The following is a 15,446-nucleotide window of genomic DNA, read 5'->3' on the forward strand; positions in this document are numbered from 1 at the left end:
ATTTCAAAACACAAAGACAGTCAGTTAGATCCAATAATGAGTGTTCAAAGTGTCACACCAGCTGGGGACATTATACCTGCACATCAGTAGATTGTTAGAATTATAACTAAACAAAAAGTTTGTATTTTGGCCAACAGGAATTTGTTAAAGGTACCTTGCTATATTAAAATCAACTTCCAGTTGAACTGTAATAAGCTGCACAATGTGGCATAAGAGAATATTCAGTTACTCACCCAAAAGTTAATGACAGAAATTTCAATAGTAATAAAAATCATAACCTTCCAAACCTAAAAAAATTATACATATCAAATAATATATAACAACTTGTAATTTTCACAAATGACTAAGGTGGACTCGAGCATAATCAAGATGTCAAATTTTAAATCTGACTTACCTTAACTTACCAATGGCCACAACTAACGTTCTTGTAAACTGTGTAGTGACTACTGACAAGCATGAATGCTTATAACTCATGGGAGTTGACAATCACCATGCCTGTGTCCCAGTAATATAACAGGCCTGTCAGCTTCTTGCTGTTACCAAGGTGGATTAGGACATGGGCTTGCGACAGGACAACCTGCCATACAGGAATCACCTCACATGCTGGTCATACTGGCCGGGCTGCTGATATATCTCCACACAAAGCTGGAGGAGCACACTACCTAATGTTTACTATGGAATATTTACTAACACATACTTACTGACTTAGTTCATGTGGGTTTCAATTAAACTGATTTATGTATTATGGTGGAATGTAGGACTAAGACTGACCATACTGGTTTCAATAGGTCTTTGTGATACTGGTAATGTCAAAGGTTGCAACACAAAGACAGCATCCTAATATTCAGAACTTTTGTTTAGTAGTCCAGGGGTCAGTTTCACAAAGTGATCTTAAAGGATAAAAAATTCCCAATGACCCATTCTTTATCATATGCTTATGACAGTGCTATGCCAAGACCACTTTGTGGCATAGAGCCCAGGGGTCAGTTCCATAACTGATCTTCTTGCTAGGACTATCCAACTCTATGTTACAGTGGGAGTTACAAAAGTAGTAGCACTAAGGAAAGGCGTTAAGTCTTTTTAAGTATATTACTGAACTGTTCAAGTGGACATCTTGTTACAACATGGTACAACCATGGAACTTGTATGAAGTAATATTAACCCTACTTTGATATCTTGATGTTGATACTTCATATGCAGATAGGGTATATTGGAAGGTGATTGTAGACCCGATTTGGTACCTAGAATGAAATTCCTAAACAGATATTACCTCTACCTGTCGTAGGGATACCATAATGGATCCCAACGCCAAGATGGCTGTAGAGTGAGGCAGTATTTCAGCCATATAACAGCAGCCTGTAAAATAGCAGGTAACCAATGGTTGACAGCATGGGCATCAATCAATGCCATAGGTACATGGTGACATCCAACGAGTGTGTGAGTATGGTGTTACGTAGCTTTAAGCACTATTTAAGCAATATCACAGCAGGGAAGACCGGAAATGAGCTTCCCACATTGTACCCAAGGAATCGAATCTGGGTCTTTGGGGTGAAGAGTGAAAGCTTTAACATCTAGGCTACCCACACCATTGCCCCTACACCCAACAACGTCTCACAATGTGACACCCAATCATCATTCTAGTCAGCTCTTGTGACATGCATGAGGTACTGGGAACCTACTGGGAATCTCTGTAGGGGTAGAGTGAGTGAGTTAAAATTTAACATCGCATCGGTATTATTTCATCTGTATAGCAACAAGAACAAGTTCATATATATATAAGTGAGTCATGAATGCAAAGTTCTATTAAGAATTTTTTTTATCAAACATGTTGGGGTAGAGAGGATCATACCAAACACTTGAATAGCTACCTAGGCAGGCCATCTCTCTGATCTAGCTGGAATAGTGTACCATCACACCCAAACTGCATGTACCAATGCTGACATTATATTTTATAGGTCACTGGGATTCAAGTTTCAGTCCTAACCACACAGTGGGACCATCATGCTATGGCTGATACATTGCTCACTACTGCACAAAAACTGATAGACTACCACAAACAAGCCATAACTCCAACATGAAATAGAACTATCCTCCATAACCCCACTGTGAAGCAGCCATTTCCAGCACCGTACCCCACAGTGACTTCCTGCAGTTAGCAATATTATGATACCCTTAGTACTAGATCTCACAGGACATCTAATTACTATCACAAAGTGCAATGCAATACATTTGGTAAATTAGTTGTGGGGAGTTTCTTATTGATTATGTGTACAATGGGGAGCAAGACTATTTATTAATAACCTCACATATGCCTTCCTGACCTCTTCACAGAACCCCATTGCATCAATAGGATGGTATTGATTCAATGTCTGGAATCAGCCACAGCATTCATTCTTTAGGATAAGGTTGTGCAAAAAAACTGGATACGGTCTTTCTCTGTATATTCAATGTACCAACATTGCTATTTTGGACCCACTCACATCCATAATGGACATCCCAGTAATTGTAATCTGATCCCTAGTATTTCCTAGTCCTGGGTTGTTTTGAAATAGAGTGTTCATGAAAGCCTATATATCCATAGTTAAACACTCAACAATGACTTATATAACTATAGACACATCCACTAACATGTTAGACCACAATGGCTTTATCTGATCAACAAGGACCAGTGTAGCAGCAGTGGTCATGGTAATGAGAAGGTATGATTGTATGCCTCTTTGGGCAATATTCCAGTAATTACACACATTCAGATACCATGAGTTGGCTTCATACATTGTACCACATGGGGAATCAAACCCAGGTTTTGATGATCAAACTCTTCAACACGGATGGAATACCCAACTGCCCCAGTAGCAACAATGAATATCAGTCGAATTAGACTTGGGTGAAAACTCTGGACCTAAACATAGGTAAACAAATTGGCACTATGCTGCTTGCCGAGTCGGGTGTACCAGCGTTACAGGTTTCCCAAAGAACAAGTACAATTTTGGGCTTTTTAGGGGTGTCCTTATGTTTTCATTTTGGGGGGTTTATAAACTTTGCATCCCTGTTTCCGCAAACTGTTTCCAATTATTCTTAAATCATTTCGCTTTCTATAGATTACAAACACTGCCTTACACTTACAAAGTTTGCCGATGAGCAAGACAACCAAAGTATTGACCATGAATTCCTTGCAAAAGAGCATACAAGACATGTTTCCAAACTCCTTTACTTGCTAAAAAAGATGTCATCTAAATCTAGATACTGAGCGAGATAGAATGGCTAAGGTATCGGTTCAGTTATGACAGAACCTAGGTAAAAACTTCCACACACATACAGTGCAAGTAGGTGATGATTCATGACCCATTTCAAGATTAGGCTCTGATTTACGATCAGTTAACCAAGAAATTTGAACGTAGGGCAGACACTGCCATGTATGTGTAGTATACATGTTGTGAGCCAGGAGACATGGGATGGCTGTTGAGGAAGATGGCAACACTGATATCACCATCTCGGTGCAGCTGTATCTATCCCAGACATTGATTGATAACAGCAGAATTACAACACCATGGCTAAAGGTTAGACCAAACAAACCATAACCAACTGTATCAAAGTCACAATGCTGCTGTTATCTCCATATCAAGCCCTGCAATCACCCAGCCTTCAAAGAACTGGAATTAAGAAAATCACTCACATGGAAAGGTTCAAAAGAGTTGAAAATTCACTGAAGCTTTGGACAAAAATATCACAGCTGAGGAAGGTCTTTCGATCAATAAACACATCAGACCAAAATGTTTACCTTCCATATCATAACTTTATCTCAGAACTTTGCAATCTTTGGCAACTGTCCCATACAAGCTTAGGTTTAAACCTACCTGTCAAACTGACATATACCAACAGAATACAGGGTCCATGTGGCAGGGAGCCAAATGTTTCGGTTGGTACTCCTCAAAGACACGACATCAAAGAATGCTTATCTGTCGTCCAACACAATGGCATTTAACAAACTGCAAACCTACAACAAGCAATTTGCTGAGACAGCAGATACTCACCTGTGCTTACAGCCTGTTGGTGTTGTGGTCTAGTGGTTACAGTATGTAGAGCGGATACCACTTGTTTCAACTAAATGTCACATCTGGCCCCAACACAACAGTTATATGAGGATTGTATCTCACAACATCCTGTGAGAACAGGCAGTGACTATAGATCAAGTACTTTGCCAATCCATAATTTCATGTGAAACTGTTCATGTGTTAGGTGACATGGCAACCATTTCAAAAATCACTATCATTAATAGTATTGTCAGTAGCAGAAAGCTGATGCTTGGGAGTTCAAATCAAGAGTAGCACTGAACAACTTCAGTATTTTAAAGAAACCCTCATCATTTTACTTTCCTCTTCATGTAGGACCATTCCATCAGGTATCACAGGAAAGCCCAATGAACCTCATAGGCTGGATTATGTAATGATCACTTTGCAGGGTCACCACATTTGAGAGGGACCCAGAGTCCTAAAACCCTGCTTCCATATTTTTCATATACATTGAACCCCCAATATACTTAACTTAAGCCTTTAAACTCATGATAGTAATCTAGCACAAGACTACACAATTGTGTTGAGGACAAGTGAAAATCCACTGATGGTAGCCCTCATTCACTAAATTATTCGAGGGCTATAATCCTGAACTAGTACCCAATGTTTTAAGTTCACTAACTGAATAAAACTGACAGAAAATGAATACAGTAATGATTATGGGTTGACACTTTTATCTTGTTGAAGCATGACCAGCTACAATCTCTGAAGACTAGTGACATGAGGTTTAGTCCTTTGGACTAGTCTTGAAAAAAAAGAAGAATTTCAACTGCTTTACTTTGGGGGCTATTGACATGCAATAAATTACAAGAATGATCCAATGCAACCACTGCAACCATTGTATGGTCACTTATCTCAAGTACATATCCTATCACTACTTGTTTGCAATAGTTCACCACAAGAGTGAAAACAATGGTACAAAACAGCAAAGGGATGAAATCAGTACATACCAACATGTAGGAGGTTTGTGTCCAGCCAGAGAGTAAAGAGCATATGTACAACACATCCCCTGCCAAAATGTCACTTGCCCCCGACTCCCCTGGCTGTATGTGCATCAGGTAGACACACCGCCATGTTCTGTCTAACACCTACCCTCTACCTTATCTCCAGCCCAGCGACTCGCGGTCAACTAGCAGTTGTCTAACATCTTGATACAACTGTGTCAAAAAACATGCTCCCTCATCAGCATGCAGACTTTTTACATCAGTCATGAATTATTCCAACTTACTTGAAGCCATAACAATTTTCTACAATTCATAAGTAATCCTCCACCTGTCAAGCAGCAACAGCTCGAAGAGCTTTTTTTTGACAAATTCAGACATTCAGTGGAATTAGCTGACATTTATAATTTGACCAAATGTTTCTGGCATAAAACATAAAAAATAGCAATGTGAGATTGGTTGGAGGCACTTGATGTGGAGATCAAGATACTTTGTTATATCTCAAATAAGAATCTTTGAATTTTGTTGGTTAATTATAATCCATATCACCTGAACTTCAATCCATATCACGTGATAAAAAATTAATTTCAATGAAGATCTAACAATAGGAAACTTTCCTGAAACTAACTAAAACTGACCTCGAATATTGACTCGTTACATGAACTTGATACTCATATTTTTATATTCTAAAGACCCTGTGGGGATTCCGGGTCAGAATGGGGTTCCCAGAAGCCTTTGCTTGTCTTATAAGCAAGGCGACTTGAAGGATCGGGTGGCTAGTCTTTGCAACTTGTTGATTGTGTGTCATTGTACCTGGAGTGTGTGGGATGTTTGATCATAACATCGATCACTGGTTTGTCTGGAACAGACTTGATTATTTACAGCCATCATACGCCAAGTGTGGCGCTACAACAACAAACATACATAAGATACATGAAAGGGCTGGCATCTCAAGATCCATTTCTTTTGAACACACAAATACCGGACCTGTCTTTTTTCTTCTAAAACTAAGAACATAACTAAACACTTACCACACATTCAAAACATATGTTCTATTAAGTAATGTATGGCTCAAAATCATCAATATTTACTTAGTCCCACTGAATCAATAGGTTTCGAAAATATGCCAAATCTTCAAACATTAAAACTCAAAATATTTCAACATAACATGTTATTTTAAACAAGATCCCTTTCCACTTCCAAACAACTACATCCCCCAAATCAGATTTTCATACTTTTCCCCCAAATCTCCTTCATGTTTATAAACAGACTTTGGGCATGACACAACACAGGAGCCTCTCAGGGCTATCTTAGGTACAGGAGTAGCGGACACCTCACCTGGGCAAATACCCTTGCTGGGCTAAACCTACAAGTAAACAAGCCTAATACCACCAACACATATGTTCCAAACACGAGAACCTCAAATTCACCAAAAGAATGTCCACACATTTTGTTTTTCTCCACAAGAACATGACATGCATGCCTTTGAGACAGGGGTCTTTAAATGAAAGCAACTGTTTGAAATTCATTAAAACTTCATTCTAAATTGATGCTGTCCGTGTTGCCTGTAGCCTTAGTTTGCTGAGGGTATTAGCACCAGGAGAACAAATAATGAGAATATCTCCTGCTTACTGGTGCGTGCTTGCCCCTCAGGTGTGAGTATAGCAGGAATCTGTATGTCACTCATAGATATAAAATATATCATCTCTCACAGATATCTTAGAGGGCCCAGATGGAAAAAGTCAACATCTCTGGAACATCTGTTTCTCAAAACATAACCTGTAAAACAAGGTTTTTATGTCACTAGTGTTCAGAATATGTGGTGAAGGCAAGCTAGTCCTCATGTAGAATTTCAGAAATTAGGCCACAATTATCAAAGTTATATCTATTATAAATGAAAATATTATAATTAATGACCTTAAGAAGAAACTAAATTCTAAACCCTTAAGGATACCCAGATCCTCATAATATAAAAAACATCAACCAGTCATGAACATGAAAGAGCCGAGTATTGCATCATAACACTACTGTAGTCCTATTGGGAAGATCTCTCAAACACTGGCTTCATGCTACACACCCACACGGAGAACTGTACCAAGTTTTCTGCAGATAGAATAGCCTCTGGATAACCTCACAATCCATATCGATGTTCTGATGTACAATACTTTCTCATGCAGATCCTGACAAATATATCTGAAACCTCCCAAGTGAATCTTCACTACTTCAATACCGGTACATCTCTTCAGTTTGAAAATGAAGGGGTTTAAGATTGTGTTCCTGATTACTGCACACACATGGCAACATGCCTGCACATGTGAGTTGGTACTAGTCCAGACTGATGCCAGTTTTATAGTGCTACCCTTCTGAGATACCATGCCACAAATACCCAACTCAAACACATTATATATAGTACCATATTCGACAGGGCACTCTCAAAATTAGAAATAGGGGGCTCTTATTAGAATATAATTTTGGTGAAAGAGTTGGAAGATTTTGTGGTTTATGCTGACAGCCTGAAATGATACAAAAGAAAAGTCGGTGCGTTTTAAATAAACGAAAGATATACTTTTCCAGAATTTAACTGCCCGAATTTAATAGTCCATACAACACACGATTGTGTATTATACACGAATATATAAGGCTAGTGTACATTGTTCACTAGCCAATATATTAGCAAATATCACCATGGGCGCTTATTACATTGAATACGGAACTGTATACAGACTTCAAGGCGACCAGTCCTTGTTTTAGCCCCTAACATGTAGCATATTTTAACGTCTTAGGTATGATGCAGTCAGAGGTCAAACCACCGACCTTCCGCTCTCGGGCAGACATTCTATCCAAGAAAAATCCACTACTCTTAATTGAGTAACAGGAGATATTTTCAAAGAATTTAGTACAAACTGTCTTTCAACAACTGGCTTTGTTAATGTACATCTATCTCAATTCTTCAGCCAACACCATATAACAAAGGAAAAAAGAAGATAAAACACAAATGTCTCTCAGATGCCAAAATACCAAAATAAGGATTTGTCAATTCAGAAAAATATGAGTGCAAAACATAACTAATCAAAATTACTCTTCTTTTTCTTTCTTATTTTAAAGGTCCAATGAAAATGTTAATATCCTAATACTTTTACAAGCATTTCAACCTCCTGATGCACATTTTGTCACAGAAGGTTCAGTGTTCATTCTAAAGACAAACAGGAATGCAAATAGCCACAGCACACATGTGACTTTACAGTTAAATTCCTTAACTTCTTTAAAGTGAAGGAATGTTAAAACACAAGTTTGTTCAAGAAACTTCAGTTTTACCTGAGTTTGAAAAGCTTGTGTCTAGAAAAAGGCAATCTTTATCCTGTTGTTATCTCCTACACGCAGGAATGTTACATATCCAGGATAACACACACACGGACACATATATATAGATCTACTTCTACACACATTCTGTGGCTCTACACTGGGGGGTAACACAACTAGGTTTATATCGGGTCATGTTACACACATAACACATTTCTCTGTGAGAAGGGACATTAATTTGTTTTGAGACTAATGATTCCTACTTATTAGGCAAAAGCCATAGCATTGTTGTTGTCTTTGGTGTATATCAGCTGATTAATAGTCCACTTTGTTTATTTACTTTTCTATAATTGCTTCGGGGTTTCAAAGTAGACACGCCTCTCCTGAAGTGTCACAGCTGGCAATAGATAAATAATGAGATTGATTTGTTAAAATACCAAATGTATTTCTATTCACATCTAATCAATACACTTATCACATATGTATTCACACACACAAACAGACACACATGAAATATCTATGAGGCACAGGAGCTCCAACTTAATATTCACCATGAAATTTTACAAAATTAAATTAACATTAACAATATAATAATCATGACGGCTGTCAAATTTTATCCATATCCAATATTCTGATTGTTCTGGTTCTGTTCCAAAGCTCATGTAACTATGAATGGAGTCTGTTACTTTCAGGAGTATGGTTCTGTGCCACTTCCTGGGCAGAAATGAACATATTGTTTGTTTGCTGTTTAATGTCTTACTCAGCAATATTCCAGCTTTATGACAACGGCTGTCGGAGTACCGTGACACGCCATCAACCATGTCACTGAGCCTGACCACCCGATCCATTTGGTCGCCTCTTACGATCAGCATAGGTTGCTGGGGACCAATTCTAACCTGGAATCCCCACGGGGTAAATTTTAAAAAGGTCTTAGACTTTACCCAGAGACAAGTAATACATGTATTCACTAAAGACTATATACATAGCGATATTTGTTTGTGGACTACCACAATTACTGTAGGGTATCATTATCACTTTAGCTGACAAGTGTAAAAGAAATTAAATTCTAACACTACCTTGATTAAGAAATATCACAACTGTATTGACCAAGAATGCGCATCATAAATTGTACCACACTCCAAGAACTGAACCCCTTGCCTATCACCCGACTAGAAAATACCTTAAACGTAGCTACCCAATCACTACCCTCAATATTCCATAAGTGTACTTAGCCCCTCAAAATTAAACACATTCCACAATATCCTATCCCACTGTGCCAGGTCATATCAGTTACACATAATAGGCTATCACATTACTGTATGTACATATTCATCAAATAGAAATGGCTGAACATAATTGTGATTTCTTGTGCAGACAATGGTTGTCCCCAGGCAAGTTGGTTTCCTGAGTAAGCCAGTTCTCATTCCATATGACAGGAATGGTTTAGTTTCATGCTTATGACACATTGATATGATATGTTTTGTGTAAATATCTTCAAAATTCCAAACCAAAGTACTCACACAAACAATAGGCTTCAGGAATTTTAAGAATATCTCATTATATGGCAGTAGATATTGTAAGTTTATTTTGCTTTATTGTGATTTAGAGTTACCTCCCTTGCTTCTTCAAAACAAACAGAGCATGCTTGATTGTTCAAGACGTTTCGTGATGTGACAGTTTCTAGAAGGCTGGCTGCACCTAATAGTATAATATACAAGAGACATGATGCTGACTCGAGGTCTTTTACAACCTGACTTGTGTCTTATTGACTTGCCTAGTGTGGATGGGATACTCTGAAAACATCAACTTTATGCAAGCTTCCATCACTATTTTGGATTCAAGAAAGGAGTATATGCCTCCAAGACATTTGACAGAGACTTAATTCTGGATATTCATGACAGCTCTGACATATATTCTTGTGCCTGTTACAAATTGCTGCTGCTGCTGCTGCTGCTGCTGCTGCCACTCATCTGACCCTGTGTTTTGCCTTTTGTGATTGTAATCAATATAATTTGTTCATCATTTGTTGATTTATTGATTGTGGTCAGTTACTGATTTCACAACTTAGTTCTGTACAAACCAATTTATAGGTTAATGTTTGCATTTCAATTTGGAACCACTTCATAACACTCTTCAAAAAAATCTGTGAAGGCAAGGAAATCTCAACGTATCAGTGGGACATAGTGTTAAGTTCAAACAGGGCATCTACATTCATCACCAACAATCAAATCAAATCAAATGAGAATTGTTTGAATAATTCAAGCTAATAGGTCTCTTGATTAATGACTGTTCATAAGAAAATGTCAGTGAAATTCATCTAATTTCAAATTAAACTGATTTGAGCTCAGATGCTGTTGGGATATGATGACACGCTATCAACCAAGTCACAGATCCTGACCACCTGATCAGAAGTTATCATTGAAACAGCATTTTCAGATAATTTCTGAGAGTGATGTATATACCACTATTCTTGCACCTCACATTTTTGTTTTTAATAAGATATCTAGCTGTGATGAATAACAAGTTTATTGGTGAGAGTGGCAATTTTCAGACTTGGCATGTGATCATTCGAATGCCACTGACAAATTGTTCCCATGTAGTTGCATTATGCAGTCATTCAGTGAGTGGGTATATGTGATGCATGATTCTACCAATGTCACAGCAATGGACTTCACTCATTGTACCATATACGGAATCAAACCCAGGACATGAGAAATGAATGCCTTAACCACTGGGCTATCTCACTGCACTTCAAAGTAGGTCAAACCTGGCCCTCCATCAAGGGTGACCCAGTCCTGTTAGATGCTGCCATTATGTGTGCAGAGTTGCTTCCCTAATATGCCAAGATTCTATGATCATGGGTATGAATTCCAAATTCCAGAGTCGCCCTGATTATGTTATGTGTCAGCACCATACCCATGCTCATGGGTTCCCGTGTAAGACCTGCATCACTCCAGGGTTTCCTCCCACATCAACCTAACATTCCGAAATGTTAATTAAACACTATCACTGAATTGAACCCAAATCACAATCACTTTATTGATAATGTTTGACACAGCAATCATAAAACTGTCAACACATTACTACATATACATAGAAGTCATACTGCCATAAAGACTTGCCGATCTTGAGAAAATGTATTGTGTTGGAGTCTCACCTCGTGTAAACATCATCATAATGTACACAAAATAAATTTGTACAAACACAACCTTGTGTTCAATGTAAACCCATAACAAATACACAACTCACTCACACAAATGACCATCTTCCCATCAGTTAACTGACTATAAAAGTCCAGTTTCCACCCTTGCCGCACTAGGCTGGTATTATGGAGTTACATTTTGGCTGGACTATTGACTCAATGCATAGTGCAATCAAATTCGCACATCGAAATCAAAATCTGGTTCGTAAACTGTCGTGCAGATTTTGGTCGATTGCAGGATTTGCAAAGCGTGTGCACCGCCAACTCGTTGTCAACAGGTATTTTCCAAATATTTTCATGTTTTTAATCAAGGTGCTCACGTGATTTGATGCATTTCGCAATGTAAGACCTGTTTTATCACAATATAGACCTTGATTATCGATCAGATCATCTTTACAAATGACCACATGATAATAACATGAATGCTGGTTCTGGGTAGTTAATGAGATGACGCAATTATCTGAGATGAGGAAGTAGAATACGAGCGATGGTTGATGTGTACATGTGAGCGTGGATGCTGCTGTTACCCCTCCTCGTCAACACCTGTCAGTCAGGCAATCAACTCATTACCTCATTCACAACATCAATGGTATGACAGGCCTGGTCATTTCTTACGATGTAATTAGGTGAGGTGTGGTGAAATGGGGTTTAACAACATGTCCAAGATCATTGCACTTATATGTGCATGTGGCTGTTTGTACTAGTCTGGACTAAAGCTGATTTCATAGTGTTAGCCCACTGAGATACCATGCCACAGTTTAACATGAATACCTCACTCAGCCACTGTATACTGACTCCGAGACAACCTGTCCTTGTTTTTAGCCCCTTAATGCAGAGGGCCAGGCAGGATAACAACAAGTACTCTATTTTTACGTCTTTTGGTATGACAGGCCAGGATCGAACCCCGGCTCTAGCGCTTTCTAGGCGAATGCACTACCACTAGACCATGGAGGCGTCACTATGTAAATCAAATATTAAATGATGAAAGTGATTCCTAAGTATATTTGAAAATATTATAGTTACTTTCATTTTTTTGTATTGACTTTAAAGTTATGGAACATTTCTATTGGACAGTGTCAGTGCCCTGTCTACTTGCCCGACCAGGTCTACTGAATAACCTTAACTGTAATATACAAAATATTATGAGCTGAGCATGTCAGACAGAAAGATATTGCAGTAGGTAGACTAGGGCTTCAGGCTAGTGCCTAAAGTCGCAAACTGAAAGCAACATTAACTAGACCAAGTGAAGCGTTCCCCAAGACAATGTAGGTGATGAATCACAAACTACTAGAAAGAAAATCAGCCCAGAAACCTTTGCACTGAGAAGTAAATGTACCTAATTGTATTTTACATTCACTATAGCTCATGAAAACTTCACTCCACATAGGATACCAGGCTAACCCTAATTTTTAATGCCATTTACAGGCACAAACGACTGTTATAAATGTCCCATATCCACCGGTTTTCATCCCACTCACATGACAAATATTAAATTTGTGCAACTTGCAGGTCAAATACCTGTGTCATGCTGGAACATGATGTCTCCACTCATGCTGGCAAAGGGATATCCTTCAAAGTCAGTGACAAATAGTGAGTAACTGTGAGGTTTAATGCACATATCAGCAAAATTACAATTAATCACTGTACACAAGTGGGTTGCATACAATATGCACATATGTAGAACGAGACAGTTTCTCGCTCAGTGCAGTTGCACTAGCAATCAGTTATCTGACAGTCCCAACTCAACACGACACAGGTGCACCACCATATACTACATCTTGACAGCCCACCCACTGCATTTCACATATGCCTGTCATGCTATGGTGCAATGTGCAGTCCCTCCCCGGCCACACCTGTGCAGCACTACTCCAAGTAATCATCAGGTGCACTGAACGATGGGTTGAGAAGGCCAGGGTCAACAGGTGACATGCTTTACCACAGTACCAGTGTTTAACACACCCTTATTTTAACATTTTTCAAGTAAGTGCCCACACAACTTAAATCCCATTGCACTTAGAGCCCTGGTAATGAAAGGTAAAACATAAAATTTTAATTTCACCATGACATAGATTTTTTAAATTGGGTTATCTTTTCAACAATTAATGCATTCTCCTGAATTTAAAATTAGTATTACTACTTCTGCATGATAATAGTCCTACATTCATTGGAAAAAACAGTTCACTCAATCAGCTAGACTTAACAATTCAACTCAAATTTAAAAGGACATCAACAAGTAAAAAACATAATGCAAAGAACATGTGATAAAAGCATCTGAAATCTCAAACCATTATGCCCAAATGTAATTAGTTATGACACATATCCGCTCACTCTCTTCCAAATGGGACTGATGCGTGCATGAAAGCATTCCTGGTGATTTTAACATCTAGCACACATATAACCAGCAACACATTAGTAGTTGGGTATTTTGGATGACTTTCAGTTACCATCAAACACATGGCCACATGTCAGCCTCATGTCTAGTCCTCATGTTTCTGAACAGAGCAGACAGTGAGGCTTCTTGAGTACTTGTTTATTGAAGATTGAAGTCAAAACTAACACTAACATTAAGTCTCAGAAATGAAAATAATTTCACAAAGTTTTAAAAATAATTGTCTTTCAATAATAAAACAAAGTAGACCAGAGAATCGCGTTTCTTTGCCACAGAGGTAATTGGATAGCATAAACAGCTTATTATCAGGTAATGAAGAAAACAAGTTGTCATTATTCTGCACAAGTAATTAATAAAAAATGACCTGAACATACTTTAACTTATATGTAATCATATCTTGTTGATAAGTCACCTTCATAATAAAAGTATTTTCACTGTGAGAGTGTTTCCTGTTGGGGCAATGAAAGCAGCTAAAGGGAAGTAACTTGTATTTTGTGTTTTACAGAGTAAATGCTTCTATAGCAGTGGTAAAACATGGCTCTAAATTATAGTGATGTATTTTAGCCAACATCAACTTTTGCAAATGGATATACTGCTGGTATCTGATCAATCATGACAGCCATCAATCCTGCCACAAAGACAGACATAATCTTCTTCCATTTTCTTGCTATATATATTCCTCATGAGATGACAAGATTAGTTAAAAAGTTGTGCTAAGACATTTATATACACTAGCTATCGCTTGGAATTGTTTGTACAAAGATATTGCTGTGCACCAAATGCATGCTCCTTCTTTTCTCTTTATATATTTACAGAAGGACAGGGGATCATTTAGGATGGCAAACTATGTACCCATGACAGGTAAGCTGGGACTAACACTTTTATTTTGTTCAGAACTGGGAGTAAATGTATTTCGAACACTGCTTTCAATGCAGTAATGTAAAACTAAGCATGCCAGGACCCCTCTATATTGATACTGTTATCAGCAAAATACATATCACTTACAAAATAGCCATATTAGTTGTAACTATAATAACATGTATTGGGAAATTTTGAATTCTAATCTAGGAATTTTTACTGACATTGCCGCAGATTTGGGGCCTGATATTGGCCTCTATAGGTTCTAGATAAACCCTATTGCAACAACTGGAGCGCTGGTTAGTTTGTTTGTGGGTTGTTTAACGCCACACTCAGCAATATTCAAGCTATATGATACTGGTCTGTGAATAATCAAGTCTGGACCAGACAATCCAGTGATTGACATCATGATCATCATTCCAGGAAGTTGGGATACGATGACATGAATCAACCCTGTTAGTGAGCCTGACCTCCCACAAGTCACCTCTTACGACAAGCATGGGTTGCTGAAGACCAATTCTAACCCCGATCTTCATGGGACCTGGAGCTCTGGAAAGAATAGAATCCCCAGTCATGTTCCATCCACCACCTAGTCGTGTCCCATCCACCACATATATTTTAACTGTGTCGACAAGCGAGGCGTGCCATGGACTGATCATACAGAAAGTATGTTTGATTCCCATGAA

At 38.3% G+C, this 15,446-nt stretch overlaps 1 protein-coding gene across 4 annotated transcripts in view; it reads right to left on the reverse strand.

Moving 5' to 3' along the window:
* Window positions 1-15,446, reverse strand: part of LOC139463995 (serine-rich adhesin for platelets-like) — an 89,895-nt gene that overhangs the window by 48,409 nt on the left and 26,040 nt on the right. The window lies entirely within an intron of this gene.

This window comes from Haliotis cracherodii, unplaced genomic scaffold, assembly GCF_022045235.1.
Source record: "Haliotis cracherodii isolate W230 unplaced genomic scaffold, xgHalCrac1.p SCAF_16, whole genome shotgun sequence".
Classification (NCBI taxonomy): Eukaryota; Metazoa; Mollusca; class Gastropoda; order Lepetellida; family Haliotidae; genus Haliotis; species Haliotis cracherodii.